This window comes from Primulina huaijiensis, chromosome 13, assembly GCF_012295235.1.
Source record: "Primulina huaijiensis isolate GDHJ02 chromosome 13, ASM1229523v2, whole genome shotgun sequence".
Taxonomy (NCBI): Eukaryota; Viridiplantae; Streptophyta; class Magnoliopsida; order Lamiales; family Gesneriaceae; genus Primulina; species Primulina huaijiensis.
Window position 1 is genome coordinate 10850222 of NC_133318.1, and position 3954 is coordinate 10854175.

A 3954-nucleotide genomic window follows, 5' to 3' on the forward strand; every position below is an offset into this window, starting at 1 on the left:
GACCTCTACACCTCAGTAAAGCATGAACGGGTTTAGATTAGGATTGGAAAGCGGTAAAGCATGACCAGGGACCAATCCACCCGTTAAAGCATGAACGAGGATCTCATGTATGTGACAGTGGATTTTCCATGTCAGCCCAGTACCGTGGTTTAGCTTGATCAGGCACATTTATGTATGGGTCACTTGCTTTGAAACATATCATTATGCTCAAGTATGTATGATGCAAGTATGTTTAAGAAAAGTTTTATAATAATGGCACGTCTACGCTTATGCTACTACGTTCATGTTTCAAGTATGTTTATGTTATTACGTTGAAGTTTCAAGTATGTTGTAACGTTCCGAAAATTTGAAGGTTCACGTAAACCACATGCATGCAAGTTATTAAATTTCTTTGGTATTTTATTAAATTATTTTAAAGCTTTAAATGCATTTTTATTTCATTAAATTATGTTTAAATATTTTTATGCATTTTATGCATAATTCATGCATGGTAGAATTTAATCCATGAAAATTTAAAAGTTCATGCATTAAAGATTTTTAAGTTTCATTTAGCGCTCGAACGAGAAACAAAGACCGGAGAATTTCCAGGAAAAATTATTTTTATTACACGATTAATTTTTATTAATTATTATAAGATGTTTTAAAGGTATTTTTCAAGAATTGGAATTTATTGGATATTTTTACCCGCATGATTTTAATTCTTAACGGTGCGCAAATTTTATCTAATCAGAGAATTTTTTAAGGGTTCGGCTAATATTTTCAAAATATTTCCAACACGAAATAGTTTTTGGGAGTATGTTTGGATTTAATGGGCCAATTTTTAAATTTATTGGGCCTAAAACTCATTTTTAAATTTTTAAATGACAATTAGGGTCATTATCTATTAATTAATTATTTAATAAATGCCTAAGGACCCATTAAACCTAAATCTATACCCAACAGCCGACAACCCCTCTCCCCTTCCTCATTTTCACGTGGGTTTCAGCACCTCCATGGATGCACCTCTCGGCGAAGCTCCTTCTTCAAGAGAAAATCCTCCTGGCGTCTCCCTCGTCTCGTTTTTTATCATCAAACATCAAAGGCACGCCTTACGCCCTTCTTTTCTCATCACACACTCCATATGTAGGCTGTTATGTTCGTGTACTCTTAGGGGTTAAAGATCTTGCATGTTATGTTGTTTATACATCGGTTTTCATGAATTTGTGCATACTATATATTACAAACCCACGTTTTCATGCATGCTGGTGTAAGGGGCTGCCGTCTTGGGTAGCTAGGGAGCTGTTTTGGTCAAGGATATCGGTGGCAAGGGGCTGGAGTCATGGCTTGGGCGAGAGGAAAGAGTAGCTAGTGGGGACGCGTGCGGTAAGGTCTTGTATTTGGGGTAGATCGGGGGTGTGGCGTGTAAAATCGTGTGTGGCTCGATCCTAGCCAAGGAGCCGACCTTTTTGGGGTCTGTGACGGGCTGGGTGAAGGCTGGAAGTTGCTGGTCTTGACCCTTAAGTGGTTCAACGGGCTTGGTGCATTGTTGGTCTCGGGTGATTCGAAGTTGGAATGGTTTGGAGCTGTGGCACACGTCCGTTAGTTTGGGGGTTTAGGGCGTGGTTGGGTCGGTCCCAGCGGAGGTCCATGAGCTGGTCTTGGTCTTGGGATGGTTTAGTACAAGGCTGGTCCAGCCCGGAGTCGGCTAGGAAGGAAATAGTCGAACCTTGTTACGTGGGGTTGGAAGCGATTGTGCTGGAAATTTCCAGCAACATTTGGGTTCGTTCCATGGGTCATGAAGGGTCAGGAAATTGTTGGTTTTAAGGTGGGTTGGGTAGGTTTAAGACATGTTTCAAGTTGGGAGGAATTTGGATAAGTTTCGAGTCGATTCGGGTTAAAACCGGGACTCCGATCCAAGTTTTAAAATAATTCGGTTATGTTTTGAATTTGGCTCGAGTTTATGTCTATGAATGATTATAAATATGTTTTGGGATATTTTTAGGAGTTTGGTAAGCTTCGGATTAAAATAATGAGTTTTGGAATTATTCTGTATTTAATAATCCCACGAAAAGTTAATTAAAAAACTAATTGAAAACGCATAGATTTAAGCTTAATAAAATTATGAAAAATTATATTTAAGCTCTAATAATTATTAAAAATGTAAGTTTTTAATTTGGGAATTTTATGCTAAGGTTTGGTTGAATTCGAGATTAAAATGCATTAATATGTTATAGTTAAAGATTTATTTAAAAGTCATCGATTTAAGCCAAGTAAAAATATGGGAAAATTCTCGTAGGTTTAAATAATTATTTGGGACATGTTAGAGTCAATGGAATTAAGAAAATGTCAAAAACGTGGAATTTTATGTCTAGGGAAAAAACGGAAATTTTGGGTTCCCGGGGCAAAATGATCATTTTGCACTCGGGGTGAGATTTTGGTCCTGACAGCGCTCTGAACACAAATTTATGATATTTTAAATGTTAATGCATCATGATTCACGATTTTTTAGATTTTATGAAGATATACGTCGCATTATTGGATTTAAGAAAAATTGCATTGGTGCATGATTTTTATAAGTAATGAAAATGGTAATGTTTTGAATGATGAAAATTAGTTGTTGCTATCGAAGTATATGTAAATGCTGATGATGAGGCCTAGGCACAGTGGATGGGTGATCCTGTCACTAATATCCTACAGCCGCCGGGTACCGCGGTTCTATATATGACGGATCCATCGTAAATGATGATGATGTACGATAGTCACCTCTAATGAACTGAATTAACCAATGTTAAATGATAAATGATAAATGATAAATGATGAATGATGAAGAATAAATGATAAACGATGAATGATGAAAAATAAATGATAAACGATGAATGATGATTAACGATGAGCTATTTTGACACGTCATGATTTTACATGACACGTTTATGTTACGTTTTTAAAGTTCATGAAAGGTATGTTGAGTATGGTATTTTTCACTGCCGTGTGATATGTATATGTATTTGCTATTAACGGTGCAGGTGTGTTGAGTCTTTAGACTCACTAGGCGTGTGTGATGCAGGTAAGCTTAATGATGAGGAGACTGGAGGTGCCAAATTCTGAGTAGGCAGACCTGGTGCAGTGACACGAACCGAGGACCACACATTTTTCCGCATTATGATTTATGATATTGAAAGGAGATAAACATTTTTACACGTTGATGATTTTAAGATTTTTATTTGTTTATGGTTATTTTAAACTTCACGATTTTACTGTCAAATATTTAATATCATTTTTAAATGTTATATTTTCTATAGATCACATGCATGCGAAACGTTTAAATGTTATTTCGAAAATGTGAGCTTTAAAAAATATATATATATTTCCACACTTTTAAATGAGTAGATGTTTCATATGTAAGCCCTATTTTAAAGATGCATGTGGTTTTATTATGTAGTATTTGCTATCTCCAGTTTATACATGTTGAGTCTTTAGACTCACTAGACTTGATCGATGTAGGTGATGATGACTCTGAGGAGACGAGGGGTGGGGACCAATGAGCTGGCTTGGACTGAGCAGGAGGCTAAACCCGAGGACTGCCCACGTTTTTAAGAAATTATGCAATGTTTCAAATACTCTGAATTTTTCTTATGAGGCTGTTTAACGTCGTTTGAACGAATATTTTTCACAAACTACGGTTGTAGTTGTTTACTTCAAATATTTCCTTTGACAGCAGTTTATCTTATTTGAAATTTGAAGGTTTATTATTTATGTAAGAAAATTTTTATTATTCCGCAAATTTTAAAATAGTTTAAAAGTACGGTACGTTATAGAGCCGTTACATGAGAGGATGAGTGAGCTTGAAGTTAGTACTAGTGGAAATAAATCTAAGCCTAAAGATTTGGGCAGAGGAGAAGAAGAGGAGGAATATGATTTGGGAGGAAACGAGGAGAGCCAAAACGAAAATTGGTATAGGAACGGACGAGGTAGAGG

General features: G+C 36.2%; 1 long non-coding RNA gene across 1 annotated transcript; it reads left to right on the forward strand.

Moving 5' to 3' along the window:
* Window positions 1–939: 939 nt before the first annotated feature.
* Window positions 940–3721, forward strand: LOC140956266 (uncharacterized). Its single transcript, XR_012171415.1, has 3 exons — window positions 940–1081; window positions 3044–3097; window positions 3481–3721. It is a non-coding gene; the product is annotated as an uncharacterized lncRNA (long non-coding RNA).
* The last annotated feature ends 233 nt before the right edge of the window (window positions 3722–3954 follow it).